Source organism: Macrotis lagotis, chromosome 1 (assembly GCF_037893015.1).
Source record: "Macrotis lagotis isolate mMagLag1 chromosome 1, bilby.v1.9.chrom.fasta, whole genome shotgun sequence".
Taxonomy (NCBI): Eukaryota; Metazoa; Chordata; class Mammalia; order Peramelemorphia; family Peramelidae; genus Macrotis; species Macrotis lagotis.
Window position 1 is genome coordinate 770142344 of NC_133658.1, and position 26745 is coordinate 770169088.

General features: G+C 34.0%; 1 pseudogene; it reads left to right on the top strand.

Moving 5' to 3' along the window:
- The first annotated feature begins 7447 nt into the window (after positions 1-7447).
- LOC141488186 (V-type proton ATPase subunit d 1 pseudogene) lies at positions 7448-8479 on the top strand (annotated as a pseudogene).
- Positions 8480-26745: the final 18266 nt, after the last annotated feature.

Consider the following 26745-nt stretch of genomic DNA (forward strand, 5'->3'; position numbering starts at 1 on the left):
CAGTTCTAAGACATTGGTACATTTGAGAAGGAGCATGTATGTTAATTAGGCCTCAGAACACTTGGTTTCATGTTTTCACTGACTCATTGGTTGGGTATGACCTTTGGCAATTTACAAAACCTCACAGTAGCACAGATAACTATGAGTCATTATAAAGTTCAGAAAATATCTGCATTGTTAGAAGTGTGCTCTACCCTATTCCCACCAGTTCTCATTACTGAAGATATGTCAGATTTAGACTGGGGTGGAGGAAAAGGAGATCCATGCAAAAAACAAATTATTTTCAATCATTCTAAATACACAGTAGTACTTTGTTATGTTACTATAGGATGTTAGATTTAGACCTGGAAAGGATATTAGAAATTATCTTTATCAATTATCATTTTGGGAGATTAGAAAATGGGCCTAGAGAGATGAAGTTACTTCCATATTCCTAGTATGTGGAAGAAGAGACATTAAAACTCTGACTCAGGATAAAGTAATGTTTCCATTTCTGCAATAGATCTCCATTTGATCAGTAAATTTTTAATAAAAGGAAGATATTCTCCCTTATAACAGTGAATCTTCTAAATTTGAAATTTGGATGTATCATTTTTTTTACATATGTGAACTTGGACAAGTCATCTAACCTCTGAGAGACTTTATAAACCATAAAGTGACAGGATTAGACTAGATGATCTCTAAGTCGTTATCCATCTTGAAATCTATGATCCTATGATCAAAGATAGAAATTCATTGGCAATGAAATTTCTCAAATCTCCCATAATTTTAAATGATTCTGATTTTGTTTCTGTTGTATATTTTAAAATAATGTATTTCAAAAAAGAGGCAAAAATTATGATTTTAATGTCTATAAGAATATAAACTAAACAGATGGGGAAATCAAAGTGATCCAAAGTCAGATGAAAAATTGCTCTCAATCACTAATTATTAGAGAAATGCAAATTAGAGAATTTCTGAGGTACTACCTCATACCTTTCAGACTGACCAATAGGACCAGAAAGGACAATAATCAATGTTGGGAGGAATGCGGGATATCTGGGACACTAATGCATTGTTGGTGGAACTTTGAGATCATACAAGCTTTCTGAAGAGCAATTTGGAATTTTCTTCAAAGGGCAACAAAAATGTGCATACCCATCAATACCACTACTGGGTCTATACCCTGAAGAGATTATGAAAAATGGTAAAACCATCACTTGTGCAAATATATGCATAATAGCCCTGTTTGTGGTAGCAAAGAATTGGAAATTAAGAAAATGTCCTTGAATTAGGGAATGGATTAACAAACTGTGGTATATGTATGTCATAGAACACTATTGTTCTATTAGAAACCAAGAGGGATGGGAATTCAGGGAAGTCCAAAAGGATTTACATGAACTGATGCTGAATGAGATGAGCAGAACCAGAAAAGCACCGACATCCTAACAGCAACATGGGGGTGATGATCAACTTTGATGGACTTGCTCATTCCATCAGTGCAACAACCAGGGACAATTTTGGGCTATCTGCAATAGGGAATACCATTTTTATCCAGAGAAAGAATTTTGGACTTTGAACAAAGATGAAAGACTATTACCTTCAAATTAGAAAAAAGTTATTTTATTATGTAATTTTGCTGTCTCATACGTTATTTTTCTTCCTTAAGGATATGATTTCTCTCTCATCACTTTCAACTGAGATCAATGTATACCATAGAAACAATATAAAAACTAACAAGAATGCCTTCTGTGGGGGGTAAGGAAAAATTGTAAAACTCCAAATAAATAAAATCTTTCTTAAAAAATGTATATAAACTACCTATGAATATAAATGTTCCTGACTTTCATCAAACTTACTGAACACATAATTCCATATAATTAGTCTATTATGTTATCTAGTTAGAATATTCCCTTCATCTAGACAAAGGATTTATATAAGAATTTAAAGATTATGACTGAGGAATATCAGTGATTATTGTCTCTGACTTCAAAGAATTATATGTTGAACCTTATCTGACCTATTCAATGATAGCAGGTGTTTTATTATAGTTTGCTGCTTAGCTGAAGGACTCCAGATAGATCAAGGTAAAATTTTCAGTTTAAAAACAAAACAATGTAAGACTTTTAGGGCATTCCTAGTTTTGGTTGTATGTGAAGAGAGCTATCTTTAAAGAAATATCAAATTATATATATATATATAATTTCATTTCAATGATATTTGTCCTTCATTCTCAAAGAAAATCATGACATCAATGGAGATGATGCCATGACAAGCTCATGATTTGGATTTGAATGAGGCAGTGCTGTGCTAAGTCATCAGCCTCACTTTCTTTTCCAGTCATCTAGGTCCAGTGACTAGATATGAGTCAAGACAACAGGAGATGGCCCTGGATGTGAGGGAATCAAGGTTCAGGGACTTGCTCAAGGTCACACAGTGACTAAGTGGCATGTGTCTAAGGCTGGATTCAAACTCAACTTCCTGACTCTAAGGCCATCACTCTTTTTATGCCTTTCAAGGACAAGTAAGAGTATTCATTATTGTATACTAGTATAAATGTTTTTGTTTCCAATAAACCCCATAACTAAATCACTCAACCTTGATGCTTCTTCTAACCCATGGTATCCCAGAACTAAAAAAAAAACCAGAGTATATTATGGAATTATCTCATTTCAAAATCACAGTGAACTTTTGGTTTATGGAGCAAAAGTATTATCGGCCTTTTTTTTAACAGATAAATAAACTGAAAAATATGTGTAAAATAATTTACTAACAGTGAGTGGCAGAGCTGTTGTTTAAATCAAAATATTTTACGTTTAATGTTTGGGTTCTTTTCATTTTATCACATCATCATTATCTTCCTTGTAAAGTCACAAAATCTAAATCCTCTAACATTGCTTACAAAAGTCCTTTGAACATCATTTAGTTCTTTCTCTCTGTTGCACACCTTTTTATCTGTCTCTGTCTCTTTCTCAGTCACCATAATTTCAGAATTCCTTTGTTCAACATGTTAGGGAGAGAGTTACTGGTTTGTTCTTTTAACTGAAACCAAAGACTCCTTCAAATTCTTTCCTCATGTCAATCCTTGGTATATTTGGTGAATAGTATTAAACCACTACATATCTTGTCTAAATCACCAGGAGACATTTTAGACTGATAAGGTATGAGCTTCTCTGCTCTGGCATCAGAAATGTTCAGTGCTGATAAATTACAGCAAATTGGGAATAGAATGAATGAAATACTAATCATGAGCAATGCAATGATAAATATTCTCCTCCATTCTCTCCCTCCCCTACATGATTAAGGACTCAAAAATCTTTTTCATAAGAAAGCAGTTAGAAAAAAAAAAACTTGTTCTCCCAAATTCAATAGTATATCTATATATATGAAGCATAATGGATATTGTTTTTTTAAATCAAAAATGTTTCCTTGGAGCAGCTATGTGACTCAGTGGATACACCACTGGCCCTGGAGTCAGGAGTACCTAAATTCAAATCCGGCCTCAGACACTTAATAATTACCTAGCTGGGTGGCCTTGGACAAGCCACTTAACCCCATTTGCCTTGCCAAAAAATTAAAGAAAATAGTGTGTCCTGTATTCTGTCTGGTTTGTGAAGAAAACACAGATACTTTGTTAATACTCTCTCTTTAATTTTCATCACCTTGAAAATGCAGATAGAAAATATGCTGGATATATATATATATATATATATATATATATATATATACATACATATATATATGTATGTATACATATATATTTTTTAAGAGAGTGTGTATGTGCATCTTTGTGTGTTTGTGTGTGTGTGTGTGTGAGTGTGCACGTGAGTAAAAAAAGAACACAGATAGAAGCTCAGTGATCCAATCAATTATGGTGGTGTTCCAGAAGGCAGTAAATGTTCATTTTTCCCTTTTTATCTAGCTGACTTGTTCATAATGACTACTATTAATTGTCCACTGAGTTGCTTTCTTGAATGCTTTGAATATTGACTTCTCCCCTACCTGAATCACTTCATAAATCTAGGCATGGAGATATGGAACGTTCCTCTTACAATATCATATATATATATATATATATATATATATATATATATATATATATGCAAAATTAATTTATGTTTATTCTCTAAAAGTACACCTTAAAAATCACCATCTATCTATCTATCTATCTATCTATCTATCTATCTATCTATACATATAGTTATATATATAAATTGTACATTCAAAGCAATATGAAAGATCTTAATTATTAGCCCCCACCCTCAAACTTGAAGTCATCAAGTGATGAAAATTTACTATTTAATGAAATGGTTCCTTGCACTTTGGATTTGGTAGAGTTAGAATCTTTTACCTCATATCATGTCTCTATATATTTATTTAGATTCTAAATTTCTTCTAAACTTCCACAAAACTAATTGTAATGGTAAAGAAACCATTTCTTCACAACATGCTTTTGAGAAAATAATATTTTCAGTTTATTAAAAATTTTTGTTTTCCTTTCTAGGTTAACTGTTGAAAGCAATTTTAAAAGGTATTCTCATATATGGTATTCCCAATTTGTCAATGTCTTAAAAAAATTTTAATAATTAATGACTGATCAAAGATGGTTAAGAAAAGTGAATTCTCTCCCAAATCATTCATTTAAATAATGACTCTAATCAAATTCTAGAGCAAAGGTTTCCATAAATAAATAAGAAACTGTTGTGGATTTCCAGACCAAAACAAATTAGAAAGTTAACAGGAAAGATTGGTTGCTTCAGGGTCAGAAATGAGTGTTTCAAGAGCAATTCCTATCAATACAGACCTGGGCCCAGCAAAGCAGAAGTTAACTTTGTTAGACTGAATGTCAGCAGTGAAATCAGCTGCTTTTGGAACTCTCAGCTAAATAATGGTAAAACGGCTGAATATGTGGCCAGAAGATCATAAGAAACTCTTTGCTGACTTCCGGCCAAGACAGCAGAGAGAAGACAGGCACAGTTCTAAAGTCTCCTGAACTTTCACCATCTATGATATGAAACAAACCTCTTAACAGAAATCCAATCTACAAAACCAGAAAGAAAAGCCAAGAAAAACAGCATCTACCTCAGGTTTTGTCTTCTGTAGACATGGGTGAGTCCAGGCAGAGAGGGTGGATTAATAGCTGGGTCCTGGGAGCTTGAGGGTCTGAGGGCTGGACCTGCTTGATCAGTGGTGGGGCTAGACTGTGGGGGCTTAGGTCAAATAGGGAGCAGAGGCATTGGTGTTAGCACTGACTATCTAGAGCTTGCCAACAGGGCTGGGGGTAGAGTTCCAGTGAAGGAAAGCTTCAGACATCATCCCTTGGCTCCTCTGGTCTGAGGAACTCCTAGTCCATGCCTGCAATACAGCTGAAGCCTCTTCCCCCAGAACAAACACAATTACAAACTACTTCTGCCCTAGGCACAGGTATGGGAGCAGAAGAACCAGCCCAGATGACAATAGGAAGAGTGATGATCTCAGCCCAGGGTAAAGTCCACCATTCATTGAAGACAAAAGTATTTAACAGCTTTGATCACTACATCCAGGCTAAGGGAGAAGTCCTCAATCAAGGGCCCAGACCATGCAGAGAAAGCAACCAGCACCTCCTACTGGCCAGCAGAGAAATTGCACTCAGTGAGCAAGTCCTCTAGCATCCCCTACTGGTCTAGATATCCTAAGCTCTAGATATCCCAAAACCAAAAATCTGTGAACCAGCCCCTCCCCAACTCAAGGTCTTAGCAAAATAAAGACAGGTCAGTGGAAAGGAGGATCCAAAGAAAAATTCTTGGAAGGAAACGACCCTAACTCAGAGAGACCTAGAATCTCTGATGAGAATATGATCTGGTCTCCAGCACAGAAAGACTTTCTTGAAGAAATAAGGAAGGAGTGTAAAAAACAATTATAAATTTTGAGAGAGTCAATTAACACATTGCAACAAGAAAACAAATCATTGGAAAATAGAATTGGACAAATACAAAAGAAGAAAAATTCTCTCAGATCCTCAATTGGGCAAATGCAAAAAGAAAATAATTCTCTCAAAACTTCAATTGGCCAAATGGAAAGCTCTTTCTTTTTTTTTTTTAGGTTTTTTTTTTGCAAGGCAAGTGGGGCTAAGTGGCTTGCCCATGGCCACAAAGCTAGGTAATTATTAAGTGTCTGAGGCTGGATTTGAACCCTGGTACTCCTGACTCCATAGCCAGTGCACTAGCCACTGTGCCACCTAGCTGCCCTTTGGCAAGCTCTTTCAAAAATAGAATTGATCAACTGGAAAAGGAATAGCAAAAGGTATATGAAGACAATATGAACATGAAGAAAAATATGAAGAAAACTCCTTTCTAAAAAAAATTGAGTGTGCGGAAACTAATGACTTAATGAGACAGAAGCAGCAAGAGTCTGTTAAACAAAATTATAAAATAGAAAAAACTTGAAGAAAATGTAAAATACCTCATCAGAAAAACCACTGACACTGAGAATAGATCAAGGCAGGGCAACCTGAGAGTTATTGGACTTCATTTAAATATTGAAGATAAAAAGCCTGTAGTTACTATTACAGGATCTAGTGATGGAAAATTGCCCTGATATCATGGAACCAGAGGGCAAAGTAGTTATTTCAAGAAAGAGATCTTAAAATGAAAACAACAAGAAATGCTGTGGCCAAATTCCAGAACTATCACATAAAAGAGAAGATCCTGAAAGCAGCCAGAAAAGAAGTAATTGAAATACCAAGGAACCACAGTTAGTATCATGCAGGACAATGCTGCATCAACATTAAGGGATTGAAGGGCCTGGAATGAAATATTCTGAAGAGCAAGGGATCTTGGAATGCAGTAAAAAATGCACTATCCTACAAAGCTGAGCTGTCTTTTTCACGGGAAAAGATGGACATTTAATGAAATGGAAGAATTCCAAAAATTCCTTATGAAAAGACCAGAGTTAAATAGAAAATTTGGACATGAAAAAGGAGGCTAAAGAGACACATGAAAAGGTAAAAAAAAAGGGTTAGAGTAAAGAAAAGAACTACTATCCAATAAATTGAAACTGGCTATATCCTAGCATGGGAAAAAGATTCTCATAGCTCTTGAGAATTTTAACTCTAACAGAGAGAATATACCTAGCCAGAAGTGATGTACACTCATGACCTGTCCATGAAACTGCAATCCAAATGTATGAAACAGGCTATAACCCTACTTGGGAGAAATACCTATGGTAATAGAGGGGAAGAAGGGAGGAGATGAGAAGCACCTGAATCTTCTTCTCATCAGACTTGGTTTAAAGTTAACTGGCACACATACTCAGATAACTTCTAAAACATCTCACCTTTCAAGTATTAAAAGGGGAAAAAGGGAAGGGGAATGGAGAAAGGGAGGGGGAGCAAAAAGGGGAACTAATCAAAGGAAGGGAATGGAAAAGGCAAAAAAGGGAAAGGGAACTTTAAACTCGCTGAGCCCGCAGAGCCGCTGCCGCTGCCATGATGTCTGCCTTCCCCGAGCTTTACTTCAACGTGGACAATGGCTATGTGGAGGGCCTGGTCTGGGGCCTCAAGGCCGGGGTGCTGAGCCAGTCAGATTACGTCAACCTGGTGCAGTGCAAGACGCTTAAGGATCTGAAACTACACCTCCAGAGCACAGACTATGGGAACTTCCTGGCAAATGAAGCATCCCCACTCACTGTGTCAGTCATTGATGTCAAACTAAAGGAGAATATGGTGGTAGAGTTTTGCCACATGAGGAATCATGCCTATGAACCACTGGACTTCATCACCTACAGTTACATGATTGATGTTATTCTGCTGATAATAGGGACTTTGCATTAGCGTTCTATTTCTGAACTTGTGCCCAAGTGCCACCCACTTGGCACCTTTGAGCAAATGGAGGCTGTGAACATTGCTCAGACTCCAGCAGAATTATATAGTGCCATCTTAATGGATACCCCACTTGCAGCATTCTTCCAAGACTGCATCTCTGAGCAGGACCTCGACGAGATGAACATCGAGATCATCCGCAACACTCTGTACAAGTCCTACCTAGAGTCTTTCTACAAGTTCTGTGCTTTGCTGGGGGGCACCACTGCAGATGCTATGTGTCCTATCCTGGAGTTTGAGGCTGACCGCAGAGCCTTCATCATCACCATCAACTCATTTGGCACTGAGCTCTCCAAGGAGGACAGGGCCAAGCTGTTCCCACATTGTGGGAAGCTCTACCCTGAGGTCCTAGCCCAGCTGGCTTGAGCTGATGACTGTGGCTGACTACTACCTGGAATATAAACTGCTCTTTGAAGGGGCTGGCAGTAATCCTGGAGATAAGACTTTGGAGGACCGATTCTTTGAGCATGAGGTAAAACTCAACAAGCTGGCCTTCCTCAAACAGTTCCACTTTGGCTTCTTCTATGCCTTTGTGAAGCTCAAGGAGCAAGAGTGCTGTAACATTGTATGGATTGCGGAGTATATTGCCCAGCGCCACCGGTTCAAGATTGACAAATTGACAACTACATCCCCATGTTCTAGCTCTCTCTCTCTCTCTCTCTCTCTCTCTCTCTCTCTCTCTCTCTTTCTCTCTCTCTGCTGATCCCCTGATTACTCTCCTTTGGCCACAATTTCATGAGACCCCCTGGGGAAGGACAGTGGGACTCCATGTGTGTAGGGGTCCTTGGGAGCCCTTGGTACAAGGTATGTGTATATTTGGAACACAGTCACTCTTTTGGCCTATTCCATATGCACTTCATGCTGATGGAGCAGGGCTCCCCCTTCCTCGCCCCCCCCCCATCACCCTGGACTTTGTCTTCTAGAGCTATCAGGGCTGAAATGGTAGGGTTCTGAGATCCTGGTGTCAGAACTGAGCCCCAACCCCCCCACAAGTAGCTTCTGTATTTTCTGTGTTAAAACCCCTGCCATAAGAGAGGAATATAGGGGTGTCCCTGTCCTGATGTTTACAGCTGTTAAAGGCATCTGAGAAAAGCATGCAGTCACTTTGATCCCCTCTCTTCCTCCCTCCTTAAGGAAAGTCAGCTTGACTCACCTGACTTCTGCCAGCCCCTTTCCTCTCAGCCACCCCAGGGCCCTCTGCCCAGTGGAAAAGTGATCTGTAGGTATTAGAGGCAGGGGGTTACCCTGTAGAACCCTCCCTACCCAGACACACTATATGCACACATATGCAGGCCTTCCCCACCAGCATGAACCAGGGCTCGGGCTCTGGAAACTAAGGAGCCTTTCCTTACCACCCTCAACCAGGAGGCTTTGGTACAGAAGGCAGGGCTGTACAGGCCCTCCTCCATGAATGGGGTGTCTCTTCTCTCTAGCTCACCCTGAGTTTGTGTGTTTCTCCTGACAATAAAGCTGCCCATTCTGTGAAAAAAAGGGAAAGGGGAAAGAAAGAAGCAGAGGTGGATATAAGTGGGCAAACATACTGAAGCGGGTGGTATTCTGAAACAAAATAATGGGGAATATGGATAAAGGGGGAAGGGGAAAAATGCGAACAGAGGAATGATGGCATGGAGGTCATTAAAGAGTTAATAATTGTAACTTTTAATGTGAATGGGATGAACTCTCCCTTAAAATGTAAACAAATAGCAGAGTAGATTAAAAAACAGAATCCTACAATATGCTACTTACAAGACATAAATTTGAAGCAGAGATACATATAGAGTAAAAGTAAAAGTTTGGAGCAACATGTTTTGCTTCAGTTGAAGTGAAAAAAGCAGGGGTAGCAATCCTTATCTTAGACAAAGCAGCTGCAAAATAGGTATTGCTAAAAGAGATAAAGAAGGAAACTATATCCTCATAAAAGGTACCAAAGACAATAAAGTGATTTCAATACATATACACCCAATGGGATAGCATCCAAATTCTAATAGGAGAAACTGAAAGAACTACAGTGGGGCATAGTGGGAAATTTCAAACTCCTGCTCTCAGATCTAGATAAATCAAATCATAAAATAAATAAGAAAGAACTTAAGGAGTTAAATAGATTGTTAGAAAAACTAGATATGATAGACTTATGGAGGGAATCAAGTAGGGATAGAAGGGAATATACCTTTTTCTTAGCAGTACATGACACTTAAACAAAAATTGACCATATAATAGGACATAAAAACCTAATGATCAGTTGCAGAAAGACAGAAATAGTGAATACATCTTTCTCAGATCCTAATGCAATAAAAATCATATTCAATATTATGGCAAGGAGATATAGACCCAGAACTAATTGGAAACCCAAAATACCACATTTTTAAAGAATGAGTGGATCAAACAACAAATAATAGAATAAATCAATTATTTTATCCTAGATAATGACAATGATGAAACAACAAACCAAAACCTATGGGATTCACTCAATGTGGCTGTCAGGGGCTATATTATATCTTTAAATACTTGCATGAATAAATTAGAGAAAGAGGAAATCAATTAAATAAATATGCAACTAAAAAAATTAGAGAAAGAACAATTTCAAAATCCTCAAGTAGGTACCAAATTAGAAATTCTAAAAAAATAAAGGAGAAAATAATTGAATCTAAAACAAAAGAATTATTGAATTTATAAATAAAACCAAAAGTTGGTTTTTATGAAAAACACAATATAATTGATAAACCTCTGGTCAATTTGATTAAAAAACAGAAAGAAGAAAACCAAATTGCTAGTGTCATAAATGAAAAAAGTTGAACTCACCACCAATGAGGAAGAAATTAAAGTAATAATTTGAAATTTTTTTGCCCATCTCTATGCCAATAAATTTGACAATCTAATTGAAATGGATGAATATTTACACAAATATAAGTTTCCCAGGTTAAATGAAGAGAAGATTAAATACCTACACAACCATATCACAGAAAATGAAATTCAACAAGCCATCATTGAACTACCTAAGAAAAAAAATCCCCAGGGCCTGGTGGATTCATAAGTGAATTTTATCAAACATGTAGGGAATAATTGGTTCCAATTTTATATAAATTCTTTGGAAAAAATAGGGGAAGATGGAACTCTGCCTAACTCTTTGTATGAAAACAATATGGCTGATACCTACACCAGGAAGAGGTAAAGCAGAGAAAGAAAATTAAAGAACTATCTCACTGTTAAATATAGATGCAAAAATCTTAAATAAAATTTTAGCCAAGTGATTTTAACAACTTATCACTAGGATAACACATTTTGACTAAGTAGAATGCATCCCAGGAATGTGGGGTCGGTTCAATATTAGGAAAATTGCTAGTATTATCATTTATATCAACAACAAACCTATCTGAAATTATGTGATCATATCATTAGATGCTGAAACAGCTTTTGGCAAAATACAGCACCCATTCCTACTAAAAACATTAGAGAAAATAGGAATAAATGGATTGTTCCTTAGAATAATAAGCAGTAACTATCTGAAACCATCAACAAACATTTTATTCAATGGAGAGAGGCTAGAAGCATTTCCAATAAGATCAGGGGTGAAACAAGGAGGCCATTATCACCACTACTATTCAATATCATATTAGCAATGTTAGCTTCAGCAATTAAAGAAGAATGAGAAATTGAAGGAATTAGAATTGAGAAGGAAGAGACAAAACTCTCACACTTTACAGAAGACATGATGGTATAGCTAGAGCATCCCAAGAAATCATCCAAATAACTACTGGAAACAATTAGCAATTTTAGCAAAGTTGCAGTATATAAAATAACCCTTCATAAATCCTCAACTTTTCTATATATGAGTAGCAAGATACAGCAAGTAGAGGTAGAAAGAGAAATCCCATTCAAAGGAACCTCAGTCCTGTTTGTGGTGGCAAAATATTGGAAATCAAGTAAATGTCCTTCAGTTCGGAAATGGCTTAGCAAACTGTGGTATATGTATGTCATGGAACACTATTGTTCTATTAGAAACCAGAAGGGATTGGAATTCAGGGAAGCCTGGAGGGATTTACATGAACTGATGCTGAGTGAGACCAGCAGAACTAGACCAACACTGTACATCCTAACAGCAACATTGGGGCAATGATCAACCTTGATGGACTTGCTCATTCCATCAATGCACCAATCAGGGAAAATTTGGGACTCTTTGAAATGGAGAATACCATCTTTATCCACAGAAACAACTGCAGAGTTTTAACAAAGACCAAGAACTATTACCTTAAATTTAGGAAAAAATAGTTGATATCTTGTCTTATATTGTTTCTTTTACACTTTATGTTCCTTACTTATGGTTTTGATTTCTCTCTCATCACATTCAATTTGGATCTATGTATACTAAGGAAACAATGTAAAGTCTGCCAAATTGCCTTCTGTGTGGAATGGGGGAGGGAAATAAGATTAGGGGAAAAATTATAAAACTCAAAATAAATAAAATCTTTTTTTTTTTTAGTTTTTGCAAGGCAATGAGGTTTAGTGGCTCACAGCTAGGTGTTCAGTGTTTGAGGCTGGATTTGAACTCAGGTACTACTGACTCCAAGGCCAGTGCTCTATCCACTGTGCAACCCAACTGCCACAAATAAAATGTATAATAAAAAAAGAAACTGTTATCCCTGAGGCAGAAGATTTTTGCCCATACTCAGATCTGGTTAAGAGTCCTGAATGGAGACACAAGCAGAAGGAGGAATACTAGCACTCCAGATCTTATGACCTAAGGAGAAGAGGTCACCTCACCACAATTTGGGAACAGAAAAGAGTGTTTGTCCTCACTCACTGGCCACAGTACAGTCCCAGAGAGGAATAAACACTTCATCTTTGATCATACCACCTTGGAAGAACTGAAAATGTACAAGTCCCTAGAAGTATCACTAATAAGAATTACAAAAATGACCTGAAGCTTGGTGCTGTGTACCATCCACCCTCACAGAGACTGACACTCAAGTAATACAAGTAATAGGCTTGAAATGAGCAAACAAATAAACTAAGAATTCTGACATAAAAAGCTATTATATTCACATGTTCCAAAATATTCTCAACAACTCTTTTGTAGTAGCAAAGAATTGGAAATTAAGGGGATGCCCATCAATTGCAGAATGACTAAACAAGTTACGGTAAATGAACATTATGGAATATTATTGTTTTATAAGAAACCATAAAACGTAGGACTCTAAAGAAGCATGGAATGAGTTACAGGATCCGATGTTGAGTGTAGAGAGCAGAATCAAATAACAATGAGCACATCAAAAACAACCTTGTGAGATGAATCAACCCTCATGGGTTGTAGTAGCTCTCAGATCAGTGAGCTAGGACAACAGTATTAGACAAACTATTGACAATTCTATCCCCATCCAGAGGAAGAAAAACAAAACAAAACAAAACAAAAACAAAAATTTAAAACAATAAAAAGACCCTTAGGAATCTGATGAACACTTAAAAATATCTCTTATGTATAACTTTCCCTTAATCCTAAATATGCATACCAAATTTGGCTAATCTCTAAATATGTTTATCACAAATATGTATGTATGTATAAAGTTAGCTGAGGGGAGGGGGATCTGAAGAGATGGTTGAAGGAAATTTTGTAACTTATAAAGACACATACGCATATGGATGGATGTTTGAAAAACTTTTATAAGATGTAGTTGTAAATATAAAATATCAATTAAAAAGTTACTGTGGAAACTTCCAGGGCAGAGCCAAGATGGTGGTGGGAAGCTAACGTGCTCCCAGTGCCTTTCCCTACCAAAAATAAAAGAAACCTCTACTCTCACATTCACAGTACAGATTCCACCAAAGCAAAGAGAAGATTCAAAGAACTTTTCAATTGTAGATGTTGTAGAGGATCTCTTTAGAGGGAAAGGGAAAATTAAGATCCTAGGGCAGGAGAGTGGGGAAAGCCATCAGGAGACTTTTAGCCACAGTACAATCTAGATCCCTACAGCATAATAATAACAGAAGTACTGGCACTGAGATAACCAGCATGGAGGATCCCAACCCTAATAAAAGTCTTAACCCTGAAAACATGGGGGAAAAAGACAGGACTGGGTCAGGAAAAATCCTCTGTTAACTCAGAATGGGATATGATGGATGAAGAAACCCCTGTAAAGGCAAGGGCTGGACTGCATAGGCAACATCTTGGCCAACAACAAGCCAGGAATAAGACCCTAGACCCAGCAAAATAAACCTTTGGATTTATGCTCCATGTACCTCAGAAGCAGAACTACAACAACAAAAATGAACAAAAAAGCTAAAAGAACTGTCACTATAGAAAACTACTTCACAGATAAAAATGACAGCATTGTCATGTCTGAAGAAGAAAGCAGTGAAAAATCACTCATAGGAGAAGTATCAAAACAGTCTATAAACTGGACTCAAATAAAAAAACTCATCAAAGAATTTAAGAAAGAATTTAAAAACCAAAGATGAGAGGATGAATAAAAATTGAAAAAAGAAATTAAAGTTATGCAGGAAAATTGAGACAAAGAAATAAACTCCATTAAAGTAAAAATACCCAGTTGGAAAAGGAAACACAGAAGATAATTGAAGAAAATATAATCCTAAAAATTATAACTGAACACTTAGAAACTAATAAATCTCCAAGACTAAAAAAATCCATCAAACAAAATTAAAAGGCTGAAAAAATTGAAGAAAATGTACAGTACCTTCTAGGGAAAGAATGTCCTGTAAAACAGATCCAGGAGCACAATCTACAAATCATTGGACAGCTCGAAAACCTGGATCAACAAAAGAACCTGGAAAACATCATGCAGGAAATTATAAGGGAGAACTGCCCCAATTTACTAGAAAAAGGTAATAATATAACAAATGAAGGTATCCACAGAACAACAGAAAGGGGCACCAGGATAAAAACTCCAAGGGTTATCATAGCCAAATTTCAGAACCCTCAAATAAAAAGGAGAATATTGTGAGCAGCAAAAAGAAAGCAATTCCAATACAAAGGGAACACAATCAGACTAACACACAGGGCCTATCAGCCTTAACATTGAAGGATTGGGAGAACTGGAATAACATATTTCAGAGAACTAAGGACCTGGGATTACAACCCAGAATATACTGCCCTGCAAAATTCAGCATATACTGTCAGGGAAAAAGATGGATGTTCAATGAAATACAGGACTTCCAGAATTTCCTGACAAAAAGACCAGAATTAAAGAGAGATTTCAATTGCCAAATATATGACTAAAGAGCTACAGAAAAAAAAGGTAAATGGAAAAGGGGACTGAAAAAATGAAATTGTTTTAAACAAATGTTGGTCCCTAAAAGGGAAGATATAACAATTTAATTATTTAGAATTTAACTTCCCTAAGGAAAATTAAGGGTAGAATATAATTGTAGAGAATGAAACTAAAGCTTAAGGGTATAATTGGGTCTTCTCTCAATTGAAGAAGTGCAAGAACACATCACTATGTTTGAGACAAAAATCTCTGAAAAGAAATCAGCAATATTGACTTTAAATTAATTGTCTCATTATACCTTGACTCACTTTAATCTCAAGGTGCCAAGCACCTTGTCTAATGAGGGGATCATAAACTTCTATAAATTGAGACAGTATCACTGTTACTTAAAATTATTTGTAAGGTTCTCCAGTGAGACCTCCAGAGTCTCCCCTTAAAGAGATCTTCAGGATTCTTATAGTTAATTAGATCATACTACTGTGCTTCACTTAACAAGGTGTTAAATACCCTGAGTAGGGGAGTGGGGGCAAAGTGTGAAAGAAAATAGTCCTGGAGGAGGGGCACAATTAGTTCAAGAAAAGATATGGTACTTTGATTGTGTGTACTGGAAAGATACTTGAAAAGGGGGTAAAGGTTAAAAAAAAGGATTAAATTATAATGTGATGCAATTTGAGTCAATGTTGCTTATCAAGCAATCAAGTAAACAATTGGTGATGATATCTTGACAACAATAGGACTTTATCAAGCAATCAAATAATCTGTGATTGGGGCAGCTAGGTGGCACAGTGGATAGAGCACTGACCCTGGAGTCAGGAGTACCCGAGTTCAAATCGGACCTCAGACACTTAATAATCACCTAGCTGTGTGGCCTTGGGCAAGCCACTTAACCCTATTGCCTTGCAAAAATCTAAAAAAAAAAATCACCTGTGATTGATGATACCTTATTAATAATATTATAGCACTAAGACAAGACACACAAAGTTTTATAATTTTACAGGGAAAGAAGGGAGAATGTGAATGCTGAGTAAATTCTATTCAACAGATTTACCCCAGTGAGGGAATAAGATGCATCCCCACTTGGGTTTAAAAATCTAACTTAATCTACTGGGAAATAAGGAACAGGGAACAAGAAAGATAAGGGAAGAAGGGATTGACAAAATGGAAGGGAAGGTATCAGTGAAAATAAACTGGAAGTTAAATTTCCAATAGAAAAATCAAAAGGGAAAGATAGGAAAATTTTGGTGAGCAGGAATAGGAGAAAAAGATGGAGATAAACATAATGGAGAAAGATAGCATTGAGGGAAATATAGAATTAGTAATCTTAACTGTAAATGTGAATGAGATGAAATATCCCCCCCCAAAAAAATGGAAGCAGATAGCATAATAGATTAAAAACAAAAACCAAATATTACCATGGAGATAAAGTTTAGAACTTATACTCAGAAAAAGATAATAAAATCAAACCCCCTTTATCCATATCCCCCCCCCCAATAAAAAATGGAAATTGGTCTCAGGTTATAGAGGTGCTCAAAAGGATTTTGAAAAACAAGTAAGAGAGATAGAGGAGATATTTGAAGGAGAAATAAGAGTGATGCAAGAAAGTCACAAAAAAGTCAACAATCTGAAAAAGGAGACATAAAAATACTTAAGAAAATATCACCTTAAAAATGACAGCCAAATGAAAAAGAGGTGCAAAATGTAAATGTGGAGAAAAGTGCCTTAAAAGTAGAACTGGTCAAATGGAAAAGGAAGTACAATGGTCACTGAAGAAAGTTAAGTCCTTAAAAATCAGATTTGACAAATTGATCCAAAGAACTTTTTGAAAACTCAAGAACCATTAAAACAAAAATCAGAAGAATAAAAAGTAGCAAACAATTCAAAATAGCTCACCAAAAAGCAAGTGACCTATAAAATAGATCTAGGAGGGATAGTTCTACAGCTATTGGATTTTTCTGAAAGCCATGATCAGAAAAAGGGCCTAGTCATAATGTTTCAGAAATTTTCAAGTGATGCTACTCTGAAAACCTAGAATCAGAGGGTAAAATAGAAATTGAATGAATCTAGCAATAATTTCCTGAAAGAGATCCCCAATCATAAACTCCCAGGAATTTTATAGCCAAATTCGACAACTACCAGATCAAGGAGAAATTAAGGCAAGAGATGGAAAGAAACAATTCAAATATTCTTGGGGCACAGTCAAACTAATATAAGATCTAATAACTGTATTAAATGATTATAGATCTTAGGATATCATATTCCAGAAGGCAAAAGTGCTTGGATTATAATCAAGAATCAACTAATTAGAAAAAATTGAGCATAATCTTTCAGGGGAAAAGATGACCATCTACTGAAATGGAGTTTACACTTTCCAGTTGAAAATTCCAGAGTGGAACAGAAAACATGATTTCCAAATACAAGACTCAATAAAAGCATAAAAAATAAACAGGAAAGGCAAGTCATATATCAGATTAAATTCTTTGCATTCATACAAGGGAAGATGATACTGGTAACTTATAAGAACTTTTTCTTCTTTTTAAGGCAATTAGAAGGGACATCACACACACACACACACACACATACACATATATATATATGTGTATATATATATATATATATATATATATATATATATATATATATATATATATATATAATTCAGGGATAAAGAGTAATATACTGGGGAAAAGGGAAAGACAGACAGAAATGAATTAACTATCTTTTATAAAAGAGTCAAGAAAACTCTTTTTTAGTTCCGGGAATAAGAGAGGATATGAGGGGGTAATGAGTGATGTTAAACTCATCAGAATTGACTTCAAGAGGAAATAAAATATGCACTCAATTGGATATGTATGTATCTATATAGATATCTATCTATATCTATCTGTATATGTATATATTATATCTATAATTATCTATATACATATACATATATCATTATATATAATGTTACAAGAAAATAGGAGGAAAGGGGGATAAGCCATGAACAGTGGTAGAAAGATGGGAGAATTGAACAGGGTATAACACTTTTTCAAAGGAGAATGTGAAAGAAGGGAGAGAACAGAATAAACAGGAGAAATTGAATGAAGGGAAATTCAATTAGCTATACTGTGAAAAAAAATTAAGCAAATTTATCTTTTAAAATCCTCATTTCTCAAACATAGTCAAATTTCTAAATTTTAAAAAATATTACTTCCCAATTGATAATCACAAATTGAGTTAATTCAGTTGAATTAACCAAAGCTATCCACAATCACACGAAAACATCCACATCTAGCTCACTATAGCCTGGAAAATTTATATTACTACATTGCTGAGATAATATCTCATAACTACTGGATTTTCTAGGATGTCACAAAAGAAATGTGACAAATATGTAGGGGATATGGGAAAAATGAAACATTAGTATGTTGTTAATGGAGTTGTGAAGTAATTAAGCCATTCTGTTAAGCGATTTTGAACTCTAATCAAAGGTTTTTAAAATCATACATATCTTTGATCTAGCAATAACACTAGTAGAGCTCTATAAGAGATTATAAAAGGAAAAGGTCTGATATATATATATATATATATATACAAAAATTATTTATAGTAGCTCTTTATGTCAAAGACTTGGAATTTGAGAAGAGTTTCATCAATTGAGGAATGACTGAAAAAATCAGGGCATGTGATTGTGGTGGAATAATTTTGTACTATAAGAAGGATGCTTTCAGAAATACCTTGAAAGACTTATGCACAGTCAAAATCATTTTGTACAAAGTAATAACGATATAGTAAGATAATCATCTGTGAATGACAATTGTGAGATAATTTCAGAAATACAATGATCCAAGACAACTCTGAAGGACTTCAGAATAAAAATGTTATCTATCCACAGAGGAAGAACTGATGGTGGCCGAATAAAGATCAAATCATGTTTTATATTACTTTATTTTACTGGAGGTTTTTTGCTATATTTTCTATTTTAAATGAATGTTATTGAAATGCTTTTCATGACTATATAACATATCAAATTGTTTGTATTCTTAACAGGGGCAGTAGAAGAAGTAATTAAGACAAAGTGTTTTGAAAATGAATGTTAAACTTGTTTTTCCATGTATTGGAGAAAAATAAAATACTAATTCAATAAAAAAAAAGAAAAAATAAATGCTATAGAGGATGAGGGAAAATAAATAAACAAACAAACAATTATTTCTGAAATTTTAATCTAATTTTTTCATTCTAGAGAGCAATTTGGAACTATTGGCATAGGACAAAATAAAATGTTGCACTCCCCTTTTTTTCCAGCAAAAGCACTGTTAACTCTCTTCCTCAAAGAGATCAACAAAGGAAAATTCTATATGGACAAAAATATTTTAGGAATTATTTTTGAGATATTAAAGAATTGGAAATTGAAGGGATACTAGTCAATTAGGGAATGGTGGAACAGTTCTGGAATATGATTATGATGGTATATATTTTGCTGTGGGAAATAACAATAGCTTCGTTTTCATGGGGGGGCGGAATGAAAAAAATAGCACAATTCAATCCCATAGGAATTGAAGTAAAGTGAAGTGAGAAAAACCATGAGATTACTGTGCACAATAATACCACTGTTATAATAATGATCAAATATGAGAGACTTGAGTGCTCTAATCAATAAAATGATGGAAGGAAATTACAAAGAACTCATTAAAAATTATATTTACACTCAATGTGATAACTGATAAACTCAGTGCGAACTGAAGTGTAGCCTTTTTCTATTATATTTTTTGCAATATGGTAAATACAGAAATGTTTTGCATTATTTTACATCTATAACTGATAGCTTGCTTTATTCTTAGTGGAAAGGGAAGGGGAGGGAATGAGCAAGAATATTTGGAATTCAAAATGTAAAAAGAAAACGAATGTTAAATGACTGATATAATTATTAAAAATGAATAGTAAAAATAATAATTATAAAGTTTGAATCAAAAGCCATTCTATATGTAGTCAGATCAGGGAAGAGTACAGAATGCTCTTATCATCATTGATAAGGAAAACTTGTGGGATCTTTTATCTGATACACATTGATAACCCTCCAGCTATGTGAATTACAACTCTTCATACCTTTTTTTAAATTGTGTCTGTATTTTTTCTTTCATTCTTCTTCCTTCCCCCATAGATTTTTTTATTGATGATATACTCATCGATGCTTCATTTGATTCTAGTAATAGCTTAATTTCTGTCCTTCTGGAAACATAATGATCCTTGATTGATAGTCATATTACATCATTGGGAAAATATTAGTATCAAAAGATGTGTTTTTGAATCACTTATGAGCTTAAAACTACTGAAAGCTCTGCAGTTTCCCAAATGTATTACATCCATAGTCATACATAATTCTGTCTATAGAATATGTTCAAATATAGTTATATGAGTGAAGGTAGGTGGAAGGATGTATAGATCAACAGAAAATAGACTTAAAGATCGAGTATATAGAAGGTACTTAATAAATCTTTTTTGAAATGTATTTAGTGAATCATCTTGTCAATCAGAGAGTATCTTTATTGTTTCATACCATATTCTATGCATCATATTTTATTTTCTCCTTCTTTAATGGTTAAACTCAAATCATTTGAATTTATGTGATTAGAAGGATGAAATTGGAAATGAATCTAATTTATACAATTCCACCTTAAATTCTCGAAAGTATATTTTTCTTTTCTTTTGCTTACTCTATGAATAGGGCCTATTCTATAGAAAATTTTATAAGAAAATAATAATTTTCATATTTTCTTCATGAATGGTACTCATGTGAATATGATCTGGAGTAATTATATTCTGATGCAGCTAAAAAGAAAATTGAATAGAGTATTGGATCTTAAGCCAAGAAGATCTAAGTTCAAATCCAGCAAAAGACCATTATTAGTTGTGTGACTATGAACGACTCACTTAAGTTTTGCTTAAGTGTCCCAGGGGTAAGAGTACTAGGCCTTGAGCTATGAATATCTGAGTTCAAGTTTAGTCTCTGATAATCACTAGGTATGTGACCTTGGTCAAGTTATATAACTTCTGTTTATCTTAATCTACTAGAAAAAGAAGTGGTAAACTTTTAAAATATCTTTGCCAACATATTCCATTTGGGGTTAAGAAGAGTCAGACAAAACAAGTAAAAACAAGTAATAACAAGTAATAACATTTGGAAATGAAACACAATTCAGTAAGTCAATCATTGTAATATCTTTAGATCATCTTTGGGTGTTTAAATGACTGATTATTTTCATTGTTGCATTTCACATTTGTTATTTTCTAAATTTTATTTAAACATCCTCTTAGCATTGATTTGAGTCTTAAAGCAAATTCTCTGACATTTCATTTTTCACAACTATTTTTTTATAATTGAAAAATTTCTTACATCTCCCACTCCTTTAGCATTATTGAAATACATTTGTACTCTATTAAATTACTCTAAATTTTACTCTAAAGCTCCTGCTTAGCTGTCAGTCTCATATTGCAAAGAATTTTCTTTTTGATGCTTCCTTGATTATTTTATCTTCTTTAGAAGGTGATTTATATTGGTTAAACTTCTCTAAGTTATTTTGAGGTACACAATGACCTTATCTTTATATATTTTCTTCATTTTTATTTGCTTTCTTGGTGTCAATAAATTTTTTATCCATTTTCTTATTTAATTTCTTGGTGTCAATTAATTGTTTCAACAAATCCTCCTGAAAAATGCAATGTTTTCTTCTCATTTTATCTTTTCTTCTAATTAACTTTGATTTGAAGCATCAACTAATTCAATGTACAAAGAGGTGATTCTGAAAAATAAACAGATCTACAATATTTTATCTCCCTTGATGTTTTTAATATTATTTATCAATTAATCCATCACAAGATGGTCTTAGCCTTTGATTGTCTCATTTCTCTCCCCTGTAAAATGGGGATCAATTGTTGTTGTTATTGTTGTTAGATGGATTGAGTAGGGCATTAATTCTTTTTCAACAAGAAAAGGTCAAAAAAACACAATGTAGAAATTTTCACAAAATTTACTTTAAATAAGTCATTAGATTGTACCAAGAGTTAAGCACACTAACCTGTAATTTAAATAATATGCATTTTCATTATCTAGATCCATGGTTTGCTGCTCCTAGAATAATTGAACAAACCAATGGCCAACACCAAAGAATAATTATATCAAACCTCTCCCTTGAGAAGTTTTAATAATGCATCAGCCAGTTGGTTTTCAATAGAATCATGAAATTTCCAGCTGAAAGGGACTTCAGAGACAATCTAGTTAATCCACCATCCCTCATGTTACAGATGGGGAAACTGAGGCCTTTTCACCAATATCTTCGGAGTGATGAGTTAAGATACTACAAAAAATAAGCTATTGGGGTGGAGTCAATATGGTGGCATGAAGCTAGGAAGTTTCCTGAGGTTTTCCCAAAACAACTTTAAATAAAAGCTCTATACAGAACATAAAGCTATAGATCCCATGCACACAAAAGGAATGAAATGAGTTTTCAACTCAGGATATCATGGAAGAACTTCAATAAAGAGCTGGGTAAAAAAAAATAAAAATGCTCACCTGTGTAGTATAGCCCTGTACAGGCAGGAGAACTGGAAAGACAAGAGTAGGATTTTAGTCAAAGTGCTGCTCAAGTCAAGGCTCAGTAAATCAATGTTAAAGCAGGCCATGAATGACAGTGCCAAACCCAGCTCAGAAAACAAAGTTTGAGACTTATGTATAATACTGATGCAACTGATGTGACTAGGTTGGGCTCCCTTAATACAGGGGACAAACTGCTGCATAGAAAATGCCATAGACAAGCAGAAATTCAGGGCTATCCTAAAGAAGGGAACAAATAACAGCAGAGGCAAAGTCATAGGTAAGTCCTAAGCTAGGAACAAGATCCCAGCCTTAGCACAAAATGCTTGGAATTATAAAACCTATGCTCCAGAAGCAGAGTTTAACTATCAAAATGATCAAAAACCAAAAAAAAGTGTTTCTGATTAAGTAACCATTTCTAAAATATATATAGAAATAGATCAAATTTATGAAATTTCAATCATTCCCCAATTGATACATGGTCAAAGGATTTGAATAGACCATTTTCAAATGAAGAAATTAAAGTTATATATAATCATAAAAAATGTTCCAAATCATTATTGATTAGAGAAGCACAAATTAAAACAACTGTAAGGTACTTTAGAAAAACATGGAAAGACTTTTAGGATCTGATGCTGAATGAGGAGAGAATAAGCAAGGGGATATTGTGCACATTAACAGCTTTTTGAGATGATAACTCTGATAGATGCAGAACAAATTGGCAGTTCACTTATCAAGGCAATTTTGAGAGACCTGTTATGGAAAATGCCATCCAGATGCAGAGAAAAAACTATGAAAATTAATGTCAAGAAAAGTATACTATGTTCCCTTTTAAAAATGCCTTTAATTTTTTCCCCTTAGATATAGAATACCTTTTCACAACATGAATATTATAGGCATATATTAAGTACAATTGTACTTCTACAATATTTACTAGATTGCTTGCCACCATGAGAAGGGGGAAGGGAAAGGAGGATAATATAAAAGTGTGGATCTCATAAAACTGTGAAAATTTTGATTGAAATTGATGAAAAGATCTTAGCATGTAATTAGAAAAATGAAAGTGGTCACATTGTTACTATAGATAATTACTGTTTATCAGCTACTATCACTTAATTGTGTTCTGACCTTGTAACTCTCCTTAAAGCTTTCACAAATCATTGTATTTAGAATATAATAAAAATAAGTTTTCATGAGATTTAAAGCAATATTATATTGAATTGGAGACCAATGGACATATGCAGTTCCTCCAGAAGTATATTGCTGCCTTAACCAAATTTAAGTGAACAGTTATGGAGAAATTTCTTTCAACCATATGTGAAATGTGGATTGGTATTACTGAGCTACTGCTAATTGCTTTTGCCAAACCTTGTGGAACAGAAGGGATAGTGTATGCAAAAACATAGCAAATGTTTTGATGACATTTTAAAATATTGAATATTAAAAAATATATTATTCTGAGTGAAACTCATGCATTCTGGCAGGGTGTGGAGGTATCTTTATTTCAGTTCCCTCTTTCACAGGTAATTCGATTTCCCAGAGTGAGGGAACAATGCCCTTGAAAATACTCATTAGGACTGGAAACTTCTTAATAAGACATATATATCAAATCCTCATTTTGATGTGTTCTTTAAAATATTAACAAATTAGTATTACTTAATATCTCCTCAATATTTTGTTTGTTTCATTGCTACACTAGTATAATTTAATCAATAGACATCAAATAGCATTAAAAAATGGTAGCCACTGAAAATAAAAATATACATATGTAAATATATATATATATATATATATATATAAAAACATGCCCACAGACATATATTTGTATATACAAATGTATATGATATATGGATATATATGCATATATATATTATATATATATATATACATATATATATATATATATATATATATATATATATATATTTACTTGATCATGCAGGTCAATTGAGACTTTGTTCTACAGTAGGTTTAATTGCCTAAAGATTCTCACAGGGACTCTAGATCATGGATACTTGGTCTTCTCTTGATCTTTCAAAAATGACATAGTCATGGTCTAGTGCATAATATTTCCAATTACATTTTTAAGACTAGAAAGAATAGACACATCAGAGAAAGAGAAGGGAAGAAAAGGAAATTGTCATTTGTCATATTTTAATCTTAACTTTTATAAGGAGAATAAATCATTGTGGTTCTACCTAACTAGGAGACTTATGGAAATTAATGCCAGATTCAAATGCAATAAGGAGAGAAAAATAAAAAGGTCATGCCATTGAAGGTCTGCATATATATATATATATGTATATATATATATATGTATATATATATATATATGAATTTGTAGTAGTCAGTTGAAGTGTTTTTCCCCACAAAATAGAATATAAATATTTCATACAGCACACAACTGCAACCCACACTTCAAAACTTCAAATTACAAAAAAAAGGGATTGAATGAGGTTGAGTATGTTGTTTATGTTCATAAAAGCCAGTTCTTATTAAAAAATTTCCTGTTTTATAAAGTATTTCAAGAAACAATATGAATAAAATATAGTGATTATCAATTGTGTAGTGATTCATTGAAGAAGAAACAAAAGAAATGCTGCATTGGAAATATACTACACACCATCTAGTCAAAATGAGAGCAGATAAGAGAGTTTATAAAACAAATCAGTATATGGGCATCTTACTTTGGTGATGTTTGATGGTGTCAAACTTTTAGACATTGATAGTCTCTCTCTCTCTCTCTCTCTCTCTCTCTCTCTCTCTTTCCCTATCTTGTTTCTCACTCAACTTCTAAATAAAAGAAATCAATAATTATTAGATTAACATTAGTGACAATTTAATACTGAACAAAATAGTGGAACATATAAATATATTCTAGATAAACTTTTCATCAAGAAAATAACTGGTTACAAAGGTAAAAAGACACTAATTGCAAGAGTGAAAATAATGATAATTTGTTATGGAAGTGATTACTCCCTCTGGGCAAGGAAATCCAGATATAGTTTGACAAGAATATGACATATGGGAAGGACATTTAAAAGGTTCTGAGAAAAAAATAAGGGTCATGTAATAAAATGTCAGTTTTTGATAGATAGAAGCTGGAAGTTCTCAAGTAATAAATTCCATGAATGAACAAAACACTTCTAAATGGAAATTCAATAATAAATTTCTGTCACAATTACCAATTCATATTGTTATTTATTTCTAAAATTTTAGGGTCCTGGCTATATATTTCTGCTTCAAGAAGTTCATCATTTTCCCTCAATAAGTTATCTTTCATTCTTTTTCCTGTTTAAGACACTTCAACTTTATTTTTAACAACTTTTTCATCCTTCTCACTTCTATTTATTTTTATTTAATTATATTAGGGAAGGTTCTTAAATAGAGTAAGCCTTTTTGTACATAACTATATTTTTACCCATTATCTTATTTTTCCTTCCAATTTAATATTATCTATAAATCTTAATTTCAAAATAATTCACACCATCAATATACTTAATACAATTTCAGAGACTCATCACTTATCCCAAATATTAGCATTTATGCTCCAAACCTAGTTGGGTTCATTTTATTGGATCTAATTTGTTGCTTTTTATTCAAGTTTAAATTTAGTATTACAAGTTTCTCTTTATCCAGATCTCATTACCTGAACAACTACATAGATAAAACTCTTTTTTTAATGGAATGAATAAAGTGTCCTGAGAAGTATTAGATTGACCCTGGTTTAGATAGAAATTCAGCAAGACCTGATCAGATGTCAAATAACCTTAATTTTCAAGCCTCAGAGACTGTGAAAATTCAGAGGCAAGTCAGAATAATGATAGGATGAAAGGATTTACAGCTAGAATGGATTGGGTAATATAGTAAAATAAATAATCATAGGATTATGGCATATAAAACTGGAAAAGACAATCAAAATATACCAATATATATTCATACTGGTATATTGTGGAGGTTGCTTCTAACTTCAAATCCTATAATATTGAGGGAAAATGATATTTTATAATAAAGTAGCTCACATTTATGTAGCATTTAAAGTTTTGTAAGGCATTTAAAATGATTTATCTTTCTGGATCCCTAATACTTAGCCTTTGAGATAGACGGTAATTGTGAAA